We start from the raw sequence: 27,943 nt of genomic DNA, 5'->3' as shown, positions 1-27,943 counted from the left end.
AGCACAGGTCACTGCCCCCACCCCTCTTCCGGGGAGCCTGTGCAGCCCGCCACTGCCAGGTTCCCGGGATCCAGGGACAATTTCTCAGGGAGAACACACGGCGGGCCTCAGGCTGGGGCAACGTCACGCCGACTTCTGCCGCCGCAGGACCGCTCCGCACTCCGTGCCCCTCCCTGCCCCCGGCCTGAGAGCGCCAGAGCCCCCGAGTCAGCGGCTCCTTTAACGCCGTCCTGTCTGAGCAAAAAGCAGACGCCCTCCAGCGACCTACACGCAGAGGCAGGGCCAAGTCGAAAGCTGAGCCCCTGTGAGCTGTGAGAACAAAGAAGAAAAAGGGAAATCTCTCCCAGCAGCCTCAGAAACAGCGGATTAAAGCTACACAATCAATTTGATGTACCCTGCCTCTGTGGAATACATGAATAGACAGCGAATCATCCCAAATTGAGGAGGCGGACTTCTAGAGCAAGATCTATGATTTTTTCCCCTTTTCCTCTTTTTGTGAATGTGTATGTGTATGCTTCTGTGTGAGATCTTGTCTGTATAGGTTTGCTTCCACCATTTGTCCCAGCGTTCTATCCGACCATTTTTTTTTTTAATTTTTTTCTTAATAATTAATTTTAATTTAAAGAACTCTGTTATACTTTACCTTCTTTCTATCTTTCCTTCCTTCCTTCCCTTTTTGAGACAACGAATCGTCCCAAATTGAGGAGGTGGACTTGGAGAGCAAGTTTTATGATTTTTTCCACTTTACCTCTTTTTGTGAGGGTATATGTGTATGCTTCTATGTAAGATTTTGTCTCTATAACTTTGCTTCCACCATTTGTCCTAAGGTTCTATCCTTCCCTTTTTTTTTTCCTCTAAATAATTATTTTTTTAATTCAATAACTTTATTATACTTTATTTTATTTTACTGTATCTTCTTTCTTTCTGTATTTTTTCCTTCCTTCCCTCATTCCTTCCTTCCTTCCCTCCTCCCTCCCTCCCTCCTTTCTTTCCTTCTTGCCTTCTTCCTTTCTTTTCTTCTTTCTTTCTTTCTTCCTTCCCTCCTTCCTTCCTTCCCTCCTCTCTTTCTTTCTTTCTTTCTTTCTTTCCTATTTCCTCCTACTTATACTAATTCTCTCTACTTTCTCTCCCTTTTATTCTGAGCCGAGTGGATGAAAGGCTCTTGCTGCTCCAGCCAGGAGTCAGGACTCTGCCTCTGAGGTGGGAGAGCCAACTTCAGAACACTCGTCAAGAAGAGACCTCCCAGCCCCACATAATATCAAACGGCGAAAATCTCCCAGAGATCTCCATCTCAACACCAGCACCCAGCTTCGCTCAACGACCAGCAAGCTACAGTGCTGGACAACCTATGCCAACCATATAGCAAAACAGGAACACAACCCCACCCACTAGCAGAGAGGCTGCCTAAAATCATAATAAGTCCACAGACACCCCAAAACACACCACCAGACGTGGACCTGCCCACTAGAGAGACAAGATCTAGCCTCATACACCACAACACAGCCACTAGTCCCCTCCACCAGGAAGCCTACACAACGCACTGAACCAACCTTAGCCACTGGAGACAGACATCAAAAACAACGGGAGCTACGAACTTGCAGCCTGCAAAAAGGTGAACCCAATCACAGTAAGATAAGCAAAATGAGAAGACAGAAAAACACACAGCAGATGAAGGAGCAGGATAAAAACCCACCAGACCTAACAAATGAAGAGGAAATAGGCAGTCTACCTGAAAAAGAGTTCAGAATAATGATAGTAAAGATGATCCAAAATCTTGGAAATAGAATGGACAAAATGCAAGAAGCAGTTAACAAGGACCTAGAAGAAATAAAGATGAAACAGACAATGATGAACAACACAATAAATGAAATGAAAAATACTCTAGATGGGATCAATAGCAGAATAAATGAGGCAGAAGAACGGATAAGTGACCTGGAAGATAAAATAGTGGAAATAACTACTGCAGAGCAGAATAAAGAAAAAAGAATGAAAAGAACTGAGGACAGTCTCAGAGACCTCTGGGACAACATTAAACGCACCAACATTCGAATTATAGGGGTTCCAGAAGAAGAAGAGAAAAAGAAAGGGACTGAGAAAATATTTGAAGAGATTATAGTTGAAAACTTCCCTAATATGGGAAAGGAAATCGTTAATCAAGTCCAGGAAGCACAGAGAGTCCCATACAGGATAAATTCAAGGAGAAATACGCCAAGACACATATTAATCAAACTGTCAAAAACTAAATACAAAGAAAGCATATTAAAAGCAGCAAGGGAAAAACAACAAATAACACACAAGGGAATCCCCATAAGGTTAACAGCTGATCTCTCAGCAGAAACTCTACAAGCCAGAAGGGAGTGGCAGGACATACTGAAAGTGATGAAGGAGAAAAACCTGCAACCAAGATTACTCTACCCAGCAAGGATCTCATTCAGATTTGATGGAGAAATTAAAACCTTTACAGACAAGCAAAAGCTGAGAGAGTTCAGCACCACCAAACCAGCTTTACAACAAATGCTAAAGGAACTTCTCTAGACAAAAACACAAGAGAAGGAAAAGTCCTATAATAACGAACCCAAAACAATTTAGAAAATGGGAATAGGAACATACATATCGATAATTACCTTAAATGTAAATGGACTAAATGCTCCCACCAAAAGACACAGATTGGCTGAATGGATACAAAAACAAGACCCATATATATGCTGTCTACAAGAGACCCACTTCAGACCTAGGGACACATACAGACTGAAAGTGAGGTGATGGAAAAAGATATTCCATGCAAATGGAAATCAAAAGAAACCTCGAGTAGCAATTCTCATATCAGACATAATAAATTTTAAAATAAAGACTATTACAAGAGACAAAGAAGGACACTATATAGTGATCAAGGGATTGATCCAAGAAGACATAACAATTGTAAATATTTATGCACCCAACATAGGAACACCTCAATACTTAAGGCAAATACTAACAGTCATAAAAGGGGAAATCGACAGTAAGACATTCATAGTAGGGGATGTTAACACCCCACTTTCACCAATAGACAGATCATCCAAAATGAAAATAAATAAGGAAACACAAGCTTTAAATGGTACATTAAACAAGATGGACTTAATTGATATTTATAGGACATTCCATCCAAAAACAACAGAATACACATTTTTCTCAAGTGCTCATGGAACATTCTCCAGGATAGATCATATCTTGGGTCACAAATCAAGCCTTGATACACTTAAGAAAATTTAAATTTTATCAAGTATCTTTTCCAACCACAACGCTATGAGAATACATATCAATTATAGGAAAAGCTCTGTAAAAAATACAAACATATGGAGGCTAAACAATACACTACTTAATAACGAAGTGATCACTGAAGAAATCAGAGGAAATCAAAAAATACCTATAAACGAATGACAATGAAGACATGACGACCCAAAACCTATGGGATGCAGCAAAAGCAGTTCTAAGAAGGAAGTTTATAGGAATACAGTCCTACCTTAAGAAACAGGAAACATCTCGAATAAACAACCTAACCTTGCACCTAAAGCAATTAGAGAAAGAAGAACCAAAAAAAAAACCCCAAAGTTAGCAGAAGGAAAGAAATCATAAAGATCAGATCAGAAATAAATGAAAAAGAAATGAAGGAAATGATAGCAAAGATCAATAAAACTAAAAGCTGCTTCTTTGAGAAGATAAACAAAATTGATAAAGCATTAGCCAGACTCATCAAGAAAAAAAGGGAGAGGACTCAAATCAATAGAATTAGAAATGAAAAAGAAGAAGTAACAACTGACACTCCAGAAATACAAAAGATAATGAGAGATAACTACAAGCAACTCTATGCCAATAAAATGGACAACCTGGAAGAAATGGACAAATTCTTAGAAATGTACAACCTGCCAAGAGTGAATCAGGAAGAAATAGAAAATATGAGCAGACCAATCACAAGCACTGAACAAACTGCCAAGACTGAATCAGGAAGAAATAGAAAATATGAACAGACCAATCACAAACACTGAAATTGAAACTGTGATTAAAAATCTTCCAACAAACAAAAGCCCAGGACCAGATGGCTTCACAGGCGAATTCTATCAAACATTTAGAGAAAAGTTAACACCTATCCTTCTCAAACTCTTCCAAAATATAGCGGAGGGAGGAACACTCCTAAACTCATTCTATGAGACCACCATCACCCTGATACCAAAACCAGACAAGGATGTCACAAAGTAAGAAAACTACAGGCCAATATCACTGATGAACATAAATGCAAAAATCTTCAACAAAATACTAGCAAACAGAATCCAACAGCACTTTAAAAGGATCATACACCATGATCAAGTGGAGTTTATTCCAGGAACACAAGGATTCTTCAATATACGCAAATCTATCAATGTGATTAACCATATTAACAAATTGAAGGAGAAAAACCATATGATCATCTCAATAGATGCAGAGAAAGCTTTTGACAAAATTCAACACCCATTTATGATAAAAACCCTGCAGAAAGTAGGTGTAGAGGGAACTTTCCTCAATATAATAAAGGCCGTATATGACAAGCCCACAGCCAACATCATCCTCAATGGCGAAAAACTGAAAGCATTTCCACTAAGGTCAGGAACAAGACAAGGTTGCCCACTCTCACCACTCTTATTCAACATAGTTTTGGAAGTTTTAGCCACAGCAATCAGAGAAGAAAAGGAAATAAAAGGAATCCAAATCGGAAAAGAAGAAGTAAAGCTGTCACTGTTTGCAGATGACATGATACTATACATAGAGAATCCTAAAGATGCTACCAGAAAACTACTAGAGCTAATCAATGAATTTGGTAAAGTAGCAGGATACAAAATTAATGCACAGAAATCTCTGGCATTCCTATATACTAATGATGAAAAATCTGAAAGTGAAATCAAGAAAACACTCCCATTTACCATTGCAACAAAAAGAATAAAATATCTAGGAATAAACCTACCTAAGGAGACAAAAGACCTGTATGCAGAAAATTATAAGACACTGATGAAAGAAATTAAAGATATACAAACAGATGGAGAGATATACCATGTTCTTGGATTGGAAGAATCAACGTTGTGAAAAGCACCCTACTACCCAAAGCAATCTACAGATTCAATGCAATCCCTATCAAACTACCAGTGGCATTTTTCACAGAAGTAGAACAAAAAAATCTCACAATTTGTATGGAAACAGAAGAGAGCCCAAATAGCCAAAGCAATCTTGAGAACGAAAAACGGGGCTGGAGGAATAAGTCTCCCTGATTTCAGACTATACTACAAAGCTACAGTAATCAACACAGTATGGTACTGGCACAAAAACAGAAAGATCAATGGAACAGGATAGAAGGCCCATGCACATATGGTCACCTAATCTTTGTTAAAGGAAGCAGGAATATACAGTGGAGAAAGGACAGCCTCTTCAATAAGTGGTGCTGGGAAAACTGGACAGGTACATGTAAAAGTATGAGATTAGATCACTCCCTAACACCATACACGAAAATAAGCTCAAAATGGATTAAAGACCTAAATATAAGGCCAGAAACTATCAAACTCTTAGAGGAAAACATAGGCAGAACACTCTATGACATAAATCACAGCAAGATCCTTTTTGACCCACCTCCTAGAGAATTGGAAATAAAAACAAAAATAAACAAATGGGACCTAATGAAACTTCACAGCTTTTGCACAGCAAAGGAAACCATAAAGAAGACCAAAAGACAACCCTCAGAATGGGAGAAAATATTTGCAAATGAAGCAACTGACAAAGGATTAATCTCCCAAATCTACAAGCAGCTCATGCAGCTCAATAACAAAAAAAACAAACAACGCAATCCAAAAATGGGCAGAAGACCTAAATAGACATTTCTACAAAGAAGATATACAGATTGCCAACAAACACATGAAAAAATGCTCAACATCATTAATCATTAGAGAAATGCAAATCAAAACTACAATGAGATATCATCTCACACCAGTCAGAATGGCCGTCATCAAAAAATCTAGAAACAATAAATGCTGGAGAAGTGTGGAGAAAAGGGAACACTCTTGCACTGTTGGTGGAATGTGAATTGGTACAGCCACTATGGAGAACAGTATGGAGGTTCCTTAAAAAACTACAAATAGAACTACCATATGACCCAGCAATCCCACTACTGGGCATATACCCTGAGAAAACCATAATTTGAAAAGATACATTACCCCGATGTTCATTACAGCTCTATTTACAATAGCCAGGAGATAGAACCAACCTAAGTGTCTATCATCAGTTGAGTGGATAAAGATATGGCACATATATACAATGAAATATTACTCAGCCATAAAAAGAAATGAAATTGAGTTATTTACAGTGAGATGGATGGACCTATAGTCTGTCATACAGAGTGAAGTAAGTCAGAAAGAGAAAGACAAATACCGTATCCTAACACATATATATGGAATCTAAGGGGAAAAAAATGTCATGAAGAACCTAGGGGTAAGACGGGAATAAAGACACAGACCTACTAGAGAATGGACTTGAGGATATGGGGAGGGGGAAGGGTAAGCTATAACAAAGTGAGAGAGTGGCATGGACATATATACACTACCAAACGTAAAATAGATAGCTAGTGGGAAGCAGCCGTATAGCACAGGGAGATCAGCTTTGTGCTTTGTGACCACCTGGATGGGTGGGATAGGGAGTTTGGGAGGATGGGAGATGCAAGAAGGAGGAGATATGGGAACATATGTACAACTAATTCACTTTGTTATAAAGCAGAAACTAGCACACCATTGTAAAGCAATTATACTCCAATAAAGATGTTAAAAAAATAATAAATAAACTGACACAGATGAGCCTATCTACGAAACAGAAACAGACTCACTGTCATAGAGAACAGACATGTGGTTGTCAAGTGGGAAGGTGGGGGGGAAGTTTGGAGGGGGAGGTTGGTGTTAGCAGATGTCAGCTACTATATATATAATGGATTACATCTTACGGTATAGCACAGGGGACTATATTCAATATCCCATGATAAACCATAATGGAAAAGAATATTTTAAAAAGAATGTAGATATATGTATAACTGAATCACTTTGCTGTACAGCAGAAATTAACACATTGTAAATCATCTATACTTCAATAAAAAAAAAAAGTGAAAATACACACAAAGAAAGCAGTGCTCAGGTATGAGTGAGCACATCCCCTTGACCTCATGCACTCTGATCCCATAGATGAGGTCAGCAGAGAGGCAGGGTGAGGACCTCTAAGTGCGGGGCTCAGAGCTGGGCCCAGGTCACAAGGTAATACTGGGGGGAAGCCTGATGCATACTATACATGTTAGAGAATAATCAATATTAGAAATAGGATTATTCCTAGTTATGAAGGACAACACTAGGCAGCCCATATTTAATTATAAATGTGGAGTCGGAAAGGCAAATATGCGTTTCATAAGCAATCATAAGCTAAAGAAAAAAATGAATGTAAAGAAAAAAATGTAATGACAGTCCAAGAAAAAATGTAATAAGAAAAAAAATGTAATAAGACAGTCCAAGAAAAAAGTGATACTTTCATGACAATGAAGATGCTTTGAGAATTTTAAGCTAGTATTCACTCATTCTGTGAATATTTTACAGGTTAACAATTATGTCTCAAATGCTGTACTAGGTGCTAGAGATAGAGCAATGAATGAATGTGACAAAGTTCCTGTCCTCATGCAGTTTTCATTCTAGTGGGAGAGACTAACATTAAAAATGTATTTTAAAAGCAATCATGTGTATATTGAAGTAATTAGAAATATCGATAAGTTCAAAAAACAATCAGTGGAAGATGAGCATTCCAGGCAGGGACAAGTCAGTGCACAGGTTCTTTGGAGGGAAATGGCTCTTCATGAAACAGTAAGAGAGGAGGTTGGAGGCAAGTGTATTCAGTACCTTGGAGACTAAGATATGGGTTTTATTCAGGACCTAAGAAGTCATTACACGATTTTAGGCAGGAAAGTTCCACCATGTGATTCACATTTTTGAAAAGATGGCTCAGGCTGTGAGGGGAGAGTGGCAGGGAGACTGGAGGCTGTAGTATCATCCTTGAGGAATGAGAGTCAAGAATGTCATCATAGAGAATAGAGCACAACAATTTATTCAAGAGTCTTACTAAGGCAATATAGCATGTTTTTGGATGTTGCCATTTGAGTACCAGATCTTAAAACTCCGCATGAGCATTTCAGAATTGTGTTCGTGTGCTCTTTGTGCACGTAGAATGTGCTTGTAGGAAGAAACGCCAAGAACAAGTTAGCCTTCCTTCTCAGCCTCTGCCAATATGGCTTGTAAGCTGGAGAAATGACAGGATTAGAGGAGTAGGATGGAGTGAGCTGAGTGGATTTAAACCAAGCCTCTATGTACAGAGTTTCTATGATCACACTTTCAAACCCACGTAAAATAGCTGCGTTGGGACACAGATTTCAGCCAAATAAACAGACAAAGCTAGGATGAGAAGAACAGAACACAAGGTCAAATGTGCACATTGTTTCAGGTCTAGCTGATCCCAAGGTCCCTTAATTTTTTATGCTCCAACACCTGTTCCTCCCACCATCTCTTTTTCTTCATTTTCCTGCCATATTTTTCTGAATCTGTGATGTTACCTGTTCTAGTTTGGTCCATCCTGGGTCACTGCTTCAATATCACTAGACTCCAGCTATGTGCAAAGCACTATAGTTTTTCCATGAAATCCCTACCTGGGCCTTCTCTTTTCCTTTTCTTCAATTTGAATGCAGACATTTCTGTTAAACTGTTTGTTAATTCATTTAGAGGTAGTGAAAGAAGCCCAGGGAACAAACTACAAGCTGCCTTGTTTCAGCAAAGTCTCCTAATAGCGTCCTCAACTCTAGAAAACTGTCAGCTTCAACTGAGGGTGTTACGACACGTACAAAAGAGTAACGCTAGAGCAGCTGAGAATGTGACAGTGAAAAAATACACTATTTCCAGTCACTGAGAAAAATAATTATTAACGTGTACCCCATAGCCACTGTCGAGAGTATTATGTACTATGGAGGATGCAGCAGTAAATGATCTAGTGTCTGCTCTCATCCCATTTGCCCTGAGAACACAGCCTCATTAATTCCAGAAGGCCCCATTACAAAGGTGGCAATGCTCTGTAACCTTGTTTCCTCACCCATTAACCACAGTGCCCTGACCACAAGATGGCCTTTTTCATGTAGGATTACATGACACCACTCTGACTTGCCCAAATATAGCTCGCGTAGTATAATAAGAAACCACTGGCTTTGGCCAAATGAGGCTTAGCTGTCTCCAGCCTGAGTGACACTCCTTCTTGTCACTAGGGAGTAATGATCTAGTTGGGGAACCAAAAAAAAAAAAAAAATTACTTACATGAAATACTTACTGAACAATTCCAGGCAACATAAAAATATGATCTCTTTGTCCATTAATTTAGGCTATGAGAAGGATGTCTCAAGTGAACTCTTATTCTTTCTAGGCTCATCACAGGATGCTAATCAAGTTGAAACAGTTCAAAGACTGCTTCATTCCTTAGGTCAAGTTCCCATATTTTTCCCTTGAGGAAAGTCTAGAAAGATGCTGCTAGTAAAGCTCTCAGGACAGCTAGAGACCAGACCTCCATTACTCGTGCTGCTTTTCCAAACACAACCTTGATTCACCGTGGGTAAGTGAACACAGAGGCAGCCAGCTTAGGGAGTGAAACTTTGAAATTAGATATGATCATTGCCAATAAATCTATTTTGGCAACTTAACCTCTAATATAACCCTCTCACAAAGACAGCTGCTGTAGATAGAGATGTAAAGAGAGGCATACAGATGCATAGATATGGATTAGATACAGATATAGTGCCTACCACACATACAAAGCTCTGACGCTCCAACAGGGAATAGAAGAGGCATACTTCCTGCCATTCTGTGAGGGGAAACAGGCATTAAGTAAATAAACATACAGTTAAGCATATAGTTAATATTATGTGCCTTGAAGAAGAAATACAGGTGCTTTGAAAATGTATAATGATGTTTTGATCTAGTCTTGGGGACCTGAATTAGCTGTTAGGTTTGTGTTTCGGCACCAATGAATGAACTTCTCATCACACCTGGAATGATTCTGCCTCTCTGCCTGGCGATGACTCCTCTAGCCTACACACTGGCTATAGAGGAGCTCTGCCAGGCTTCTGTCGGACTTTCACACACCATCTTCTGAGCAACTGGGGGAGACTTGTCACCAGAGGGAGTATAATCAGGACTGTCAGCCTCATACCTCACCTTATCAGTTTACCTGACTCAGCAGAACCAGCCCAAATCTCACAAGTTATTCATCATTATAAGGACACTTGTCCCTATCTGGCTCTGTACATTCCCTACAATCTGACCCAGTCTTCCTCTCCTCTGCACCACCCTAAATCCTTGGCTGGTGCCTTCCAGAACTGAGTCTGTTATCAGCTAATCTCTGTATCTGCAGCCTCTGCTGAGCATCCACACTGCTGCACTCTCATTGAAACCTGACCCTCCCTAAGGTCACAGCTTCCTCTGAAGCTTTCTCAAGTGGCATCTCTTTTCTCTCCAACACCTCATGTCTTGCTGGGCCTTGCTCTTTATTGCTCATTCCTGGATGATCCCTGATAAAAACATGCTTACACACACACACACACACACACACACACACACACACACTCTGAAAATCCCACCTCTCAGTTTATTCCATAAGCTAATAGCACTTATATATTGATTACTCTTTGCCAGACATTGATCTGATTTAATCCTTACAAAAAAGCTGTGAGTTATGTATATTGCTTTCCTTATTTTACAGATGCATTTGAGGTAACTGGGATGTTAAGTTAGCTGTCCACAGTCAAACAGCTAGAAAATGTTAGAGCCAGGATTTGAACACTGGCAGTTGGGCTCCAGAGTCCATTCTTTTAATAACTGTGATTGCCTCCCATCACTTGGTGCCATTATCTTCCATCTTTCCAGTCACTGCCTCTCATTCAGTGAAGATTTTAACTCCTAGCTCACTGTTTGTTTTTTTTTTTTTTCCTTGCATTATTAGTCCTGTTATCAGTCTTGGTGATTGCAATAGATATGGGGAAGATCCCTTCAGTACCAAGGCCTCACAGTTCCTTGATGCCATCCCCTCTACCATGCACCTCTTTGAGTGCCCACTAGATTTTGTCATTACTAGTAATTGCCCCATCTTCCCAATCTGTTTCAAATGTCCCACAGTATAATCACTACCTCTCATCTTTCCACTTCAAAGTTCTAGGACCTCCACTCCCACAATTGTTCTACCACACCACTTCCCTACTTTCTTCTTATTTGCTTGGATTCCATGCATTATTATTACAATTGCTCCCTTGGATACACCCTCTATTTCCTTGCCCCTTTCTTTCTCAGTCTTTCTTGCTTGACACAATCCTAATCCAAGTTGAATCTAGTTCTTCGCCTGCGCTTACAAGCCTGTGAAGCTGAACATGAAGCAAATATGTAGTCGGGCTTACTTTAAATGAAAGCAAACCTCAGCACTGTCTAGTAGTTCTACATTTTACTAATCAGTTCTCTCTACCAGTTCAAGATAACGATTTCATTGACTTTCCTCCCTCCACAAACCTGAAATATCACCTGCTTCATCCTGCATAGGTGATAATCTTGCCTCGTTTCCTGAACAGTAAGAATCCATAAAAATAGACCATCCACACCCTCCTACCTGCAAACCTCCAACCTATTTGCATCCCTGCACACTACTCTGCCTTCCAACAACATTTTTTCTATTTCACAATATAATTAACTCTCAATATCATTTAGAAACCCTACTATATATCCTAAAAGTTTAAACAAAATAAAACCAAATGAACCGATATCCAATTTTTTTTTTTTTAATTTTCAGCTGTTACTGTTTTCCTCTCAAGATCTATCCCAGTAGTTTTATTCTCCCCAAAGTAACTGTGCACCTATCAGCACAAGTGATTGCAGAAATAAGTAACAGACGTAACATCTTCACTTTCTTATTGGATTCCCATAATGAATTCTGCATTTCTCAGCATATTGAATTTTAAATTATTAATCATGTACGTAGTCCAAAACCACATCCATAACATACAACATATAATATAGAGAGAGCAAACTATACCCTGGTGTCCAATGTTTCTGGTGGCAAGACAAACCAGAAAAGGAAAGCTTGAGCTGTCTGCACATGTCACCCAAGATTAAAAGATGAAAAGAATATTTAAAAAGTAAGGTATCTTATGCAAACTTTTATGCATATTTACCTTCTGGATAGTTTGCTATGATCAATAACAAATCATTTCTTTCATTTTTCCATCTCATTCTTATAAAAGGAAGCATTAGTTTAGTTCTTCTAGAATGATGGTCCATGGCTATTTACATTAATATTAACACCAGTGTGTGATCAGACCACCCAAGATGGCTTTTTACTTTCTCTCAGAACATCCCCTGCCCAACCTGCACCTACACCCCACTCACAGGACTGACCTCTCCCCTTAATTGTAGGGCCTAATCAGTTAATGCCTACATACTTGTCCCCCGGTCCCAGCCAATGATTGTTTTAGTCTTTAGATCAGAATGATAATTTAACAAAGGGAAGACCTCCTGCCCCATGAAAGCACTTAGCCTGAGGGGCTAGGAGGGCCGTGCCCCTCTGCTGGTTTCCCTGGTAAACAATGAGCCAACCTGAGGTAGCTCCCTATATAACTGGAAATCTCCCCTTCCTTCTGGGAGGGAAGACTGCTGCTGCGTCCTGCCTGCCAACCGCCTGTCCAAGGTGGGTTGCCCCCTTTCGTGCCAGATGCGTGAGATCTCCCTTCTGTCTAACAAGGTCAGTATCCTCATAGCCATATGAAAATCTATGTTTTCTGAGCCTTCATAACTCTTTTTTTTTCTCGCCTAAGCAGCATTCTTCACCACTTCTGCCTCTTAAATTTCAGCCTGCCCTTCAAGGCCCAGCTAAGACCCACTATCTCCATGTTAGCTTCCTATATGCATCCCTTGTTTCCCTCTCCTCTGTGCTCCTGTGACACCCATGGCCTGTACCACATAGATGAGCACATGTCCACCAAACTTATTCAAAAGCTCATTCAACTATTTTGGTTCCTCCAATTATCCATTCCTAAGAGGCAGGAACTATATTTTATACAGATTTCATAGCACCTGCTCAGTAATGAATACATAGCAGGAATTTATAGACAGACACCTAGGATGTTTATAAACCCTCTCTGTGCTGATTTATGTTTCCTAAAAAGTATACATTTAAATAAGTTAGTATAAAAACATTTATCTATTGTTTAATATAATTTCAGTATGTTATTACACATGAGTATGTAATATAAAATAAATTTATAGTCTTTATTTAAAGGATCTTTCTGGAACTCTCAAAAGAATCTAATAAGCACTTAAAGTGATAATTTTCTCTTCTCTTTTTCTTTCTGTATTAAAAATCTTAGCAGTATCCTGGATTCAGTACTAAGAGCACAAGCTAAGGGAGGTATTTATTATGTGGCCTCTAGATAACAGAAAATGTACTGCACTGAAAACTTATGATTTACTTTGCATCTTAGACAAAGCCAGACAGGTAAGATTTTCTCTATCATTGTGCCTAGCACAGGCCTGGGGGCGTACGTGCTCAAAAACTTCTTGTTAATTGATTGAATTTTTGATAATTCACTCAATAGAAGATTCCATTTCTGAAATATGCTCATAATATCTTCAGGAATTAGACCTCTAGGTGGTATTTCCCAAGGCAATCCCTCATTCTAACTTTGAGAAGTGATGTGATTAATGGGAAAGTGATATTCTAACTTCCCATTTTTAGATTTGACTATTACCTTGAGAGGTAGCAAGTCAAGAGTCTTGCTGCCACACTTCCAGTAATTTTCCTTGGGTGGCAAAAAGTTTTAGAGCTGGAAAGAGTTTTAGAAACCATGTATTCTAACCTATTCACTCTTCAGATGAGGATGCAGACCCAGAGAAAACATAGATCAGGTCATATAGAGAAGCCAAGGCAGAAATCAAGCTCTCTTAATCCAGCAACTACCTTGCCTTCATATAAATAATGAAGGATAGCAAAATACCATCAAATCCTGGAACTGAATACAACTTACAGATGGTTCATTATTCTTTGCTTTAGCACTTCCAATAATTGGCAAACAGCTCTTTCTACAATGGAATGCCTCGAAAAATTCGAAATTTTCTTTGAAAGACTAATTCTCAGTGTCTTATATTGAGTCAAAATGTGCCTTTCCACAACTCTGTAGCAACAGTCCTAGCCTTGCATTCTCAAACAGAAACAACAATCCACTCTCCCTTCCATGGGGAAGATGTTTCTAAACAACACGTGACTTCAGTTTCCCTCTTCTCGAGTTCTTCTAAACTTTCTTCCTATGGCATGGCCTTCCTCTGTTCTGACAGTAATCTTAGAATTTTGCCCTTGGATTTGTTAGAATGATTTCAGTTAAAGGTGATTAAAAAACAAACAAACAAAATACAACAACTCAATTTGGCTTAAAGAATAACTAAAAACTCCAGCCTCGGGGCAATTTAGGCATAGTTTGGTCAGAGCTCTGAGTCCATTTGCCATCGCTTTGCTCTTCTCTGCCTTTATCTCTGTGTTTGTGAACTTCCTCCTCAGACTGATGACTTCCCTCATAGTTGTTGGATGCCTGCCAGCAGCAATTAGTGCTGCCTGATGCCTCATTCCGCAGGACGGGCAGGTTGCTTCCCGTTAACTGCTGGGAAAAAGAAAACACTGAGATTTACATCAATTGGCCACCCCTGAACCAATCCCTAAAATCAGGCAAATGCCACACACTGATAAGATTAGGCCTGGATTAATTAAACCAATTACAGTGCAAAGGAAGATGGAATTTTCCTGATTGGCCTTCGCTGGATATTGCCTACCCTTGAAGCTGGAGTGAGGTCAAGCCCACTCAAACTTTACTGCTGGTATCAACAGGGCAGGTGGAATGGACATTGAGGAAATAGCCATATCTTGCATCTGTAACTGTATGTGATACTCAAGATGAGTCTGACCAGAGTCCAAGTTCAGTGAAGTATTCGAAATCAGTATTATTGCCACTCCCCTCATTTGGAAACTGTCCCTCTATTAATACAGTCTTAGCTTGAATTCACTTTTGTTTAAGCAGGTACAACTATTGGATTTTGTGGTTAACAAAAGGACCTAGAGTTTCATTTTGCTTTGCATTGCTTTTGAGATGAACTTTAAAAATCTCTTAGGTAACTGATTTTCAAAGCCAAAACTTTACCTGCATTTCTGTTGCTAAATCTCAAAGTCCAGATTTTTATGTGTGGTTCTAAGGCATTTTTGAATTCTGTTTCTATCAGTCAATATATGAACTTCCTCCTTCCAGACTGATGTCTCTTTAATCAGATTAGATTTAAAAATGAGACCAAGACAAGACCAAGGACAAAGCCATGAAACACAGTCTGAGAAATCTCCCTGCAAGCTAACCCCAAATAATAATTACACGCAGTGTTCAACCAGCTGCATATCCACCTACCCCTACTGACATATTTCTATACCACTCCACAAGGACATCCTGAGTGATTTCATCAAAATCCTTAATTAGATACAAACAGTGCAACCTCCCAACCTCCTGAAATCTCCCAGGTAACTCAACCTATGGAAAACTAATGGATCCTACAGGTAGTTTCATTATTTTCTAAATACTCACAATTCCTTGTTAGAGTAATCCATTCTAGAATGCTATTAAAGATCAACACTGCTGATGTAATAGTTTCTAGAATCTACCATTTTACCTTTGAGAGAATTGGTATGACATTCACTCAGATCACATCTCCTGGCAACACTCCCTTCCTCCATGATTTCTGTAGATTGCTGGCAATCATTCTGTGATTACATCTGTAAGCCCTTTCAAAACTTTGGGATGTAATTTATCTATGGCTACAAGCTAGAATTCATTTAAAATGTCTGGGTGACTTGATAATCTATTTTTTCTGGGACTGCAATTCACTTTTAATGGTGTTTTTCTTTTCATTCTAGTTTGATAATAACTTTCCCATAATGACAAGGACAGATGCAAAATAGGAGTGGAATGATTCTGCCTCCTGTCTGTATTTGTTAGTATCTCACCATCTTTTCTAAGCAGTGGGAAGATCTATTGTATATTCATAATTATGATTCCTAGCCTTTACATAAATCCTCTTCATTGGGAACACTCATCTTGTTCTCAACCTTCTTGTTATCTTTTATTCATCCCTCAGACCTTAGAAATAATCTCCTTGAGAGGGCTTCATTGATCCTCCAAACCTAAACTAAGCACCTCTCCTACATCCTACATTCCCTAATGATAGCCTTCTGTGAAATTTAGCACACTGTACTGTAATTGCCTATTATCATATCTGCATCCCCCATTTAACAATAAGACATTAGAAGGCAAGGCCTTTACCTAATTTTTTTTTTCTGCAGAGACTTTTAGTGCTTAGCACTTAATATTAACAATTATTAACAATTATTAAATTAATATTAACAATTATTAAATTATTAACAATTATTAATAATTAACAATTATTAACTATTAAATTAATTGAAAATGTAAAGGTCCTTGTTAATGTTAGCGTTTTTCCAATTCTTATATTTTTTCCCAAGATTTCTTTTATGGCCATGTCACCATGAATAAGATTCCTTGGTGATCAAAACTAAATCCAGTGTAACAATTTTTTCAGAGCTTTTCCCAATAAAAGGGTACTTGTTGGGCCTCTAAGGTGTTTATCAAAATAATATTTCTTATGAAAAAAAAGGAAAAAATCTAGTATCCATACCTAGTCAATCAGAAAGCCATGACTCATTATAAATTCCTTTTTGAGGCATGTGAAGTTTATCCTTACAAATGGGAACATATGAAAACAAAAGTGAGGTAACTATTTTTGCAAAGACAAAAATGAAACAAATCTCCTGGTTTAGAATTTTTTAAAACACTTTTCAGACATTAAGACAAATTTAATATTTGAAAGCTTGAAAAATACATTTTTTAATCAAATGCTCTTGGTAAATTTTACATAGTCTTTAGTTTTCCTGTTTACCAAGAGTATTTCTTACTTATACAATTTTCTTACAACAATAAACCTCCTTAGCTTATCCAATTTGTCACCTGTTCACTAACTTATAAAATTTTAAAGCTAGCGGTATAACAAACTCAAATAATGATATTTCATACTTATAAGTGCATCCTGGGATGAATAAATAATAAAAACACAGTCAGTTTCTATTAAAAGTGTAGGGTGTGAATGTTTAAGAAGTTATCTACCAACAGGAAGGTGGAATAGTCCTGATTTCATCTGATTTTAAAATTTAAGTAGACTTCAGCCAGATTGGTTCTCGAACAATTGACAAAAATATCCTGTTTGGTTACTTTTTTTTTTTTTTTTTCTGTTCAACACTGGCATACAGCAATTGTCTTGATCTATTGCCACAGATCACTTGCTCCAGTATCTCTTCAAACTATCTTGGGCTATGTCTACATGCTTGATGACAACTTGCCTGACTATACTAATCAGTCAAAGGCCATTTACAAGCAACTACAATTGACTGAGACCCAGAAGTATGTTTCTCTGATTAGCGTTAAGAGAGAAAAATTGTTGCTGATTAGTACAATTGAAAGTTATTGTACAAACTATTCTGCAACAATTCTTTAGCCAAGTGTAATGACAGATCCCAAAAGAGAAGACAAAAAAGTTGTCTTTAATTTTTTAAGAATTTCTAATATATTTACAATTCATCTTGTACCTCGTGCTAATACAACCATGAATTATCTGGACAATCTGGGGCAAATCAACCTCTCTAGGTCTCAATTTTTCCATATAAAACATTAGGCTCTCCAAAAGTTGCAGTTTACAAACTTTGTAGTAGGGAGTCCTTTAGTAATTTTTAATATGTCAACAAGCTCTTAGGAACCTTGTACTTAACCACAATAGAGATTTACAAGCCCAGTATAGTTTCTGATACATTAAAACCACTCCATAATTAATGAATTCAGGAATGAATAGGAGAATGAATGAAAAAAGTAAATGAATGAATAAAAAAATTAGAACATTGGCTTTTGTCTACATCAACCCTGTAGTCTATTGTTAATTTTTTGCTGATCTGATGTCCAATTATATATGCCTTTGACTATGGAAAAGTGAATTGAGTTCTTCTTAAGTTTGAGGAATAAAATATTTTTAATACCCAATGTTGTGGGTATTAATAATAAAAAATGATCCTTGGTAGCAATAATATTAGGAACTACCGAAAGAGAGGAAATATTTCCACCTATACAAGTACTGTTAATCCTTTTCATTGTCTCTATTACACCTATGAATTCTTAAACCTTTTCACAGGGATCTTTGTCTATTACTTTCATCACCTTGTGACTTTGGTCCTATTTGTAACTCCTGCTTAGCCTAAAATCTCAACTGATCCTTGAAGAAAATCAATAAAAAAATTATTTACATACTGGTCACAACTAATATAAGCTCAATGTTACTTCATTTAAAGCAACATTTTCCTCAACAGTTCATTCATTCATAATGATAGAATCTGAAAACGAAGCATAATTCTTCCCTCCACGACGAGAGGATCTAATTAAGTGAGGAAAAGGTAGAAAGTTTTCTATCCCTCTTTTACTTAGGTCAAATTATTTGATGTTCTTTTTGTGTAAAAGAAAAATTAAAACATTTTTTCTTGTTCTTTGAAGTTATAAACTTTTAAAAATTAGTGCTCTTTGTTCTAACTTGTCCCTAGATATGTTCCTGAATCCATAACTCTACACACTCTTTATTTTTATTATAGCTGAGTGGGTAATAGGCTCCAATTTTGTTGTAATTTACCTACATTCTCTGTCAAAGGCCTTCATTAAACTGTTTTCAGTTTTGTGTTTTTTGACTCATAGAATTTATTTCCTCGTGCATCTGATATTTTTACTACATTCTAGACATTGTATTTGAAAAATTATTTGGGAAATATTTTGAAGACTACAATAATGGTACTTTCCTCCAAGGAGAGCTTGTGTTTGCTTTGGGATACTGCCAGTTCAAGTCCAGAGATTGCATAAAAACTCATGACCTGGGCTGTGACTTACTACAGGCTGTGTTATTCCAATGAATCTTACCTTGGTGTGGCCCTTTGACACTTCAGCTCACTGTACAGAGAGTCTCTTGTTTGACTCTGAATTTTATCAGAGATCTAAGCTTTGCTCTTGAGTGCTTTTTTTCCTAAGCATCTTATAACAAAGGTTTCCACATTCTGGGAAAATTTAAATGCAGTTGGATAAAAACACACTTCTATTAACAAGCTTTTGCACTAAATGAACAAATAGTACAATACCCATTTAGAAACAAAGGTTTTTGTATGTTATCTGATCTTAAGTAGATGCCTTTAGTGTATATTTGTACAAACTATAAACTGATTTTTTAATTTTCGTACAAGTGAATTGACTAGTATCCTAGTCAGTTCAGGCTGCTATAACAGGTTGTCTATGTACCATAGACTGGGTAGCTTATAAATAACAAATTTGGTGCTTACAGTTCTGGAGACTGGAGATCCAAGATAAAGTTGTCAGTATGGTCAGGTTCTGGTGAGAACCCCCTTGTAGACTGCAGACTGCTGACTTCTCCTTGTATCCTCACATGGGCAAAAGAGAACTAGAAAGCTTTCTGGGGTCTCTTTCATAAGGAGCTTATCCCATTCATGAGGGCTCCACTCTCATGCCCTTACTCCCCGCAAAGCCCCACCTCCCAATACCATCACATTGGGGGTTAGGATTTCAACATGTGAGTTTGGGGGGGTACAAAAACATTTAGTCCATAACACCTAGGATACTGGTCCTCTTTTAAGAATCTGAGTGCCATGAAATTTAAGCTCTGAGCAGTTCTAAATCCGGTTTAAAATAATTTAAAAATTATTTGTGTTTAGAAATGCATGCATTATAATAGACTAAAAAAAGACTATCCAACATAATCCTGTTTTCTTAGTTTATAATTAAAAGTGAGAATTTACTGTCCTGTCAAAAAATATTAATTTAGCCCTTAAAGTAAATCAAAATAGCATGAATGAGATTGACACAACCTTATCATCTATGTTTTCTATTGTCTAGCACTCCAAGCCAGATTTATCAGTGCACTGACCTCAGTTGTGAAACTTAAATCTTTGCAGGTCAATTTACCTTTAAGAGTGAAGTTGAAAAATACTAGTTTTCATTCATAATCTCAGAGTAGAAGCAGAGATAAAATTCAAGTACAAAAGAAAATCCAATCGATAATGAACATCAAGTCAACAAACTGTAAACACATGATAGGCAATATGGAGTTTTCATCCTAAAAATTATTTGGTTCCATTGCTTTTGTTTCATTCTTCTGATGGTGAAAGTAGAGTTGTAGAACAGTCCAGCAACAACTCAGATCCACAGTTTAGTCAATCTTCCTAAACAGTAGTATTAAATTCCTTCACTATATGGCCCAAAGTGAGAGTAGCCTTTGGAAAAATTCCAAAATAATAAAAGTCTTTCTACTAGAACCTAAGTAGCACATTTTCTGTGATAAGCAGCAATAGGGTGGACTCCTTCTAAACAGTTTAATGAGATAAAATTATACCATAATATTCACTCATTTAAAGTTCAATGTTTTTTTAGTTTATTTACTGAGTTATGCAATCATCACTATAATCTAATTTTAGGATATTTCCATTACCTCAAAAAGAAATCTATGTCCATTAGCATTCACTTCCCATTTGCCCTTATTCAACCTCCCCATCGCCAACCCCAGACAACCACTAATTTGCTTTTTGTCTTTATAGAATTGCCTAGTCTAGACATTTCATATAAATGGGATCATGCCCTCTACGGTCTTTTATGACTGGCTTTCTTTACTTAGCATACTGTTTTCAGGTTCATTCAATAGTAGCAGTTATCAGTACTCCATTCCTTTTCATTGCCTAATAACATTCCACTGAAGAGATATGCCACATTTTGTTTATTCCTTCAGCAGTTGTTGGAAATTTGGGTTGTTTCCCCTTTTTGGCTATTATGCATAATGCTCCTGTGAACATCTGTGTACAACTTTTGATGTAGACATGTTTCTTATGAGTAAATACTTAGGAGTGGATTTGTAGATCATATGGTAACTCTATATTTAATATTTTGAGGAACTGCCACACTGTTTTCCAATGTAGCTGCACCAGTTAACATTCCCACCAGCAGTGTTTGAGGGTTTCAGTTTCTTCACATCCTCACCAAATTTTTACTGTCAGTTTTTTTTTTTTTCTACAGCTATTATAGTGAGTTGTGAAGTGATATCTCACTGTGACTTTGATTTGCATTCCTGTGGTGATTAATAATGCTGAACATCTTTAATGTACTTATTAGATGTTCCTGTATCTTTATGAATATTTTCCAATCCTTTTTAGTTAATGAGTTTCATATATTCTGGATACAGTTCTCATGGAAAACAGGATCTGCAAATATTTTCTCTTTACAATTTTTTGATGATGTCATTTGAAGCACAAAAATCTAAAATTTTGATGCTATTCAGTTAATCACTTTTTCATTTTTTTGCTTGTGCTTTTCATCTCATAGCTAAAAAAATCATTGTACAATCCAAAGTCACACAGATTTATTCATGTGTTTTCTTCTACAAACTTTATAATTTTGGCTCTTACATTTAGGTCTTTGGCCCATGTTGCGTTAAATTTTGTGTATGATGTGAATTAAGCGTCCAGATTTAATATTTTGCATCTTGATATCTAGTTGTCCCACCATTATTGATTGAAAAGACTACTCCTTCCCCATTGAATTGCCTTGGCATCTTTGTTAGAATCAGTTGACCACAGATGTAAGTGTTAGTTTCTGGACCCTCATTTCTATTTCATTGATATATATGTCTATGATAGTACCACACCTTTTGATTACTGTAGCTTTGTAAATAAGTTTTAGAACTGTGTTCTACAACTTTTTTCTTCCATTTCAAGATAGCTTTGGTTATCTTTGGTCTCTTGAATTTACATGTGGATTTCAGAATCAACTGATAGACTCCTTTAGAGCAACATTTTTGTGTTAGCTCACATAAATTCAATTTCAGTGCCATACCTTTTTCAAAATATTTTCTAATCAAATGTTTCATTTATTCAACCTCCACCTTTCCATTGGCCTCTTCTTATTCTCCTAACTTCCATAACTAATCATGCTTAGTTATCCCCATTCTTGAAAAAAGATCATTTCTTGACATTGTCTCACTCTTCACAGTCCAAATTCTTCAAAGAGCAGTCTCTAGTTTTACTTTTAAGTCTCTCTTAAAGCTGTACAAAGAAAAGTTATCAACGACATTCTAATTGCCATGCAGAACAGCACATTTTCAATCCTTATTGGAACATTTTATAGCAACAACCCTATATTTTTCACCCTTTTCTCATTTGTTTTTATGATACTACCGTAGTCTCCTCTTATCTAGTGCTATTTCTTCTTGTCTATGTCTATTTTGCTCAACTCTTGCTTCTACTCCTTACATGTTGTTTTTACCCAGGATTTTCCCCTCAGCTTTCATGTTTTCTCATTTTATAAAATTTTACCAATCTCTAAACTCTAATCACGGACTCCCTTTTACAGGTTTTATTTATCTTCACATGGTTATTCAATATGTATCTCAAAAATGCAAAGTTGAACTCAATATCTTTCTTGTCAAAACTTGTTCCTCATTCTTCCTTCCATATATCAATAAATAAACTACCTAAATTAAAAAATGAAGGATTTTGAAGTCATTTCTAACTTCCCCCTGCCCTTTCTCACATGTAAATGGTAAACTTGTCTTGTAAATTGTATCTCTAAAATTTGTCTCACATTCATCCACTCCTCTTTATTCTCTGACTCAGCTCAATTCCTCATCATTTTTCCTTTGGACTCCAATAAAAACTTGCATGCTATCTTTCATGGTTCCAACAATTTTGCTGTAAAATATAGAAATTATCACATCACTCCTATTCTTAAAAAGCCTTCACTGACTTCCCATTACCTGGAGAGTAACTGAATCTACTTAGTTTAGTGTTAATGATGCTGCAAAACTCAGTCCCAGCTTAATTTTTCAATCTTATGCCCAGTGACACAATTGTTCCTTTAACAATCCCTACCTTCTCTCTGTTTTCTCATTTCCCAAATGTACCACCAAATATACACACAGCTGTTTTAGGCATAAAAGACTTGCTCACTGTAAACCTCACACATTGCTCATATGTTTATATGAAAGGGAAGCAGGAGAGGGAAGAGAAGAAAGCCAAGCAAGAGTATAATCTCAAAGACCTGTAGAGCATAGCTTCAGCCTGATCCTACAGAGGAACTCTGAAGTTACACTTCTCAGATGTCTAAGGCAAGGAAACTAAGCTGTCATACTCCTGTATCTGCCAGCCACTGGGCAAGGGCTGTACAAAAAGGGACTATATTCCCAGAGGCTTCTAGATTTCTGCATGTGTGGACAAAGAACCTCAGTAGAAAAGTGGAGTTCCTAAAGTAGAGGCATATTTCAAACTTGCCAGATTTTAGTCAAAATAGCTTTTGTACTTGCTTACTTCTCTTGGTTCTTATTTTCACTTTTTGGCTTGTTCTTATCAACTCTTCTGGGAATGTAAAAATAATTTTAATATTTAATGCATATTTTAGTTGTCTACAATGAGAGGCTTGGTTCTCATAACCTAATACATGTTTTTTGTAATTTTAAGCTCCATTTTTATTCTCAATTTTCACTATCTTTTATTTGAAGTGTTTCTTTTATACTTTGTATATTGTTGGATGATGTTTTCCTAATTCATTCTAAAGATCTGTTTTGTCAGTGAATTTAACACATTTACATTTATTACAACTGTTGCTAGCACTCATTTCTATCTTCATATTTTATTGAATTCTTTCTATTACATATTTTCTATACATTAATTCTCCTTTCATACCTTCCATTGGACATATCAAGTTTCTTTTTCTTTTTCTTTTCTTTTATTATTATTATTATTTTTTTTTTTGTGGTATGCGGGCCTCTCACTGTCGTGGTCTCTCCTGTTGCAGAGCACAGGCTCCAGATGTGCAGGCTCAGTGGCTATGGCTCACGGGCCCAGCTTCTCCGTGGCATGTGGGATCTTCCCAGACCGGGGCATGAACTCGTGTCCCCTGCATCGGCAGGTGGACTCTCAACCACTGCACCACCAGGGAAGCCCTCAAGTTTCTTCTTATTGTATAGAAGTTGACATTGCATTCAATTTCTTATGTTGGTTACCAGGAAAATGACATATGTCTGCATTAATTTTTTTACTTTCTACCTATTTGTTATGCCTATCAATATCTATATCATCTAAAGTCTCTCAAGACATGCTCTCCTCACTCCCACCACCACGTTTGTATTTTTTACATTTTTAACTCTGAGATTTATGGATCTTTTATGGATTTTAGGTTTGTTTTAGCAACAAGAAAACTTACTAAGTTATTTCCTCACCTCTACATTCCATAGAGAGTAGATCTTCCTAAGTTTATTTGACAACTTACTGGTACACTTCTGAAAGAGTTTTCGAAATAGCCATTTGCTTAATGAAACTTGAGTTGTTTGTCTAAGAATATGTAAGTATATTTCCTTTACATTTAAACTACTATTAGTTGAATATGGTAGTCTAGATTTAAAGTTCTTTTATTCTGACTCTTTAACAATGTTACCCTTCTTATTCACAAAACGTTATATGCATTTTGCATATAAGATTTACATTGAGAAGTATGTTACTGTCCATTTCTTGTGTCTTTTTAAATAATCTGCTCTTTCTACTGGGAGCTTTAAGAGAGGTCTTTGATGTTTTAAAATTCGCTCTAATATGTTTGTTGTTTGTTTTGCATTACACGGGCCTCTCACTGTTGTGGCCTCTCCCGTTGCGGAGCACAGGCTCCAGACGCACAGGCTCAGCAGCCGTGACTCATGGGCCTAGCCACTCCGCGGCATGTGGGATCTTCCCGGACCGGGGCACGAACCCATGTCCCCTGCATCACCAGGCGGACTCTCAACTACTGCACCACCAGGGAAGCCCTGTTTGTATTTTTTGTTGTCCTAAAGCTGTGGTACTATGAAACTTGTCAATGTTTATCTCTCTTTAATTCTTAGAAATTCTAGGTCATTATTTCTTCAAATGTATCCTCCCTGCCATTTTTTTTTCCAATTGGTTTTCTGGAAAACCTTTAATGTGGAAGTTAACACTTGCACACCCTTCCTTCACATCCCTAATTTGTTTTACTATTCTTTTTCTTTGTCCCTTCCTGATAACTTTTTTTGAATTCCTCAACTTAATCTTTAAAGTCACTAATTTGTTAACCAGTTATACTCATTCTCATGTTTTAATGAGAATTAAACTACTACTGAGTACTTTATTTTTTTCTTTAAAATGTTATTCTGCTTCTCTTTTCCAATATTTTCCTTTATGTCTTTGAGAATGCTGATTATGCTTGCCTTATACTTAACTTTTTGTTTATATTAAGTTTTTGGTCCACTAACTCTCCATTATGTGGTATTAGGTGGAGGGATTCACCTCAAGTTTGAGATTTTCTAACTTTACAATCTGAGCTGAACCACTCTTTGCATATCTCTCCCCACAGTCAGCAACTCCACTTTTGGGGGATCCTTCTTTCCTCCTGTCTGGTCCTGGCAGGGATAGTGGGGAAGAGGGGATTCTCAGGAACCAGTCAGAATGCCTGAGAATCTATTGTTATTTACCTTCTACCCCAGCTAAGCACGAGTTCCATTCTGCTCTTTTCCCACCATCTGTCACTGGTGCTGGGCTGGTGGTACTATTTTTTTTTTTTTTTTCTTACCATAGACAATAATCCATGCAGCACAATGTGAGTAAAGCTTGGAATTACAACTTAAAATTCCTCCTCAAGATCCTGTTGTCCTTCTACCCAGCTCTTTTCATATCTAGGTTGTCTTTCCATACATGAAAAATAATCAGCTTATGCCCATTATTTTTTATAGGCAAAATAAACAATGTTTTGTATTTTTAGTAGGTATTCAGTTAGTGTAGATCAATTGTAAAAATGGTTACAATAATGTTTTTTTTTTTACCACAAGAGGGGATAATCCAGTGGATTTAATTATTGATATTGCAAAATTTCAATTTTATACTGATCATCCTCTTTTACTAAATGTTCAATTCAAAATGACTCCACTAGGAACTGTTACCTGATGCTGTTATTCAGAATTGTGGAACTGAGACTGAAATGTAAATTTCATATTTTTCCTAATAAGGTCTTAATAGGGTTAAGGGTTGATAAATATTAGATCTCACAATAATGCACCATTCCACAATGTAGAATATTCAGCAGTATCCATAACAACCATGATTCTTTAAAAATATTTTAATTGCAACATTCTTTGGAATTGTTGATGGTTTATTGTGACAAAATGAAGACAACTTAAGGAAGACTATTTATTGATAAATGGGTTTCTAACCAAGATGATGGAGAATAAGCTTTATATTCTGCTTTTCTGACAAGGCAATGGTTGTATCTGAAAGGAAAAAGATGCAAGATACTGCTTCTATGCTATCTATTTGAGGAAAAGAATTATGTCACGCATATGAAATGAAAAGAATGTCACCTTCATGCCCCAAACAATTGAATCTAGGAAACCTTAAATTTAAATATACATATATTGATCAATCAGCCAGAAAACAAAACACTATAAAAAATCAAAATCACTTCAGATTAGAATTTTAGCACTGGTTTCTTTTGTTGGTTAACATGGCATTGCACAACACAACTGAATGTGGCAGAAATTACTCCCATATTCAAAACAACAATATTATTTTTCTGTGCATGACAGAATGTATATAGGTCATCTAATTAACAGTAATTAAAGTTCTATTTTTTTTAATATACTCTGAATCATTGGGTAAGTGTAACTGATAGACAAGTCACAAAAGTACTGGGAATAGGGATATAGCTTAAGGAAAAGATGCTAAGGAGTCTACTGGAAGCCTTAAAAAAATTCATAAAGAAAGAATAAGATAGTAGAAATGGGGGAAATACTCTGTTTAGGGGTATGGATGAAGGATGAGTAGAAAGGAGATGGAAAAATCAAGTATGAGGAGTAATTCAGGATACCAAGATCAATGAAGCTAGAAGATAAAATAAATACAGTTTATTGTTAGTTTTCTTATGTGAAACTAAGAACAAAACCTGTAAAAAGGTGACTGACATCTGCGTACAAAATAATATCATGTAAAAATCCAGACTCTCCTACTGAGCCGTTTGTTATAATGTGTTTCTCTACCAATATGAAAACACTTCCTCCTAGACATTGCCAGTGTTGTTGGCAGTCACCTTACATCAATGTGCCTGAGATCTAAAATTCCATGGTAAAGAATTCATGAAAAAATTTACTTTGGGAAGAATATCACCAAAATCTGTGCTAAATGTAATCACCTGATGTAAACTTTATCAACATTTTTCCCTGATCAATAAGAATTCCCCCAAACTATCTTGGTAAATTATTTTTATTTCTATATAAAAATTTATTTTCAGTTTCTAGGAAGTAAATTTGCTTCAGACAATTTCATTATTATTGGTGCAGCCATAAGATAGAAACTTCATTTTGCGTGGTCCCTTGAGTATTCATTTTAGCATATAGTTCACGTTTCACCCTTTGTGGCCGACTGGCTAGACTTTATCAGTCTTGCTTCCTCCCCTGGCACATAGGAAGACTCTGTTGCCCAAAGTCCCTTGCATTCAGGGAAGGGTTGTGCTCCTGCCTCCTGTTGGAAGAACATGAGTGGAAGTATTCTATACCTCTTCCAGGGCTGACCAAGAGCTCCATTTACTCACTCTTTGCTTGTTGCCAGTTCAAAGCAGAGAAACCTATGGAGAACTTTGAAGAAGGCCTAGAAGACAGCAGTGCCACAGATGGAAAGA

This window comes from Lipotes vexillifer, unplaced genomic scaffold (genome assembly GCF_000442215.2).
Source record: "Lipotes vexillifer unplaced genomic scaffold, Lipotes_vexillifer_v1.1 scaffold1287, whole genome shotgun sequence".
Taxonomy (NCBI): domain Eukaryota; kingdom Metazoa; phylum Chordata; class Mammalia; order Artiodactyla; family Lipotidae; genus Lipotes; species Lipotes vexillifer.
Note: the sequence above shows the minus strand (reverse complement) of the source record.